The sequence below is a fragment of the Clytia hemisphaerica genome, unplaced genomic scaffold, assembly GCF_902728285.1.
Source record: "Clytia hemisphaerica strain Z4C2 unplaced genomic scaffold, Clytia hemisphaerica genome assembly, whole genome shotgun sequence".
Taxonomy (NCBI): Eukaryota; Metazoa; Cnidaria; class Hydrozoa; order Leptothecata; family Clytiidae; genus Clytia; species Clytia hemisphaerica.
The window spans coordinates 106,814-107,320 of NW_027103455.1; positions in this window are offsets into that span (position 1 = coordinate 106,814).

Consider the following 507-nt stretch of genomic DNA (forward strand, 5'->3'; position numbering starts at 1 on the left):
TTCCACTTTGGGTACGAAACAGGACAGTGGAAGGGTGTGGCACCCGCTTTGGGTACGAGGCGGGACAGTGGAAGGGTGTGGTGTAATTCTTGTTTGGGTACGAAGCGGGACAGTGGAAGGGTGTGGCATAATTCCAATTTGGGTACGAAGCGGGACAGTCGACAAGTGTTGTATTTGGGTACGAAGCGGGACAGTGGAAGGGTGTGGCACAATTCTTGTTTGGGTACGAAGCGGGACAGTGGAAGGGTGTGGCACAATTCTTGTTTGGGTACGAAGCGGGACCAGTGGAACGGGTGGGGTGGCATAATAATTCCACTTTGGGTACGAAGCGGGCCAGTGGAAGGGGTGCACAATTCCAGTTTGGGTAGAAGCGGACAGTGGAAGGGTGTGGCACAATTCTTGTTTGGGTACGAAGCGGGCAGGGAAGTCGACAAGCGTTATTTATGTACGAATCGGGACAGTGAAGGTGGCCATTATTTTTGGGTACGAAGCGGGACGTGGAAGGTG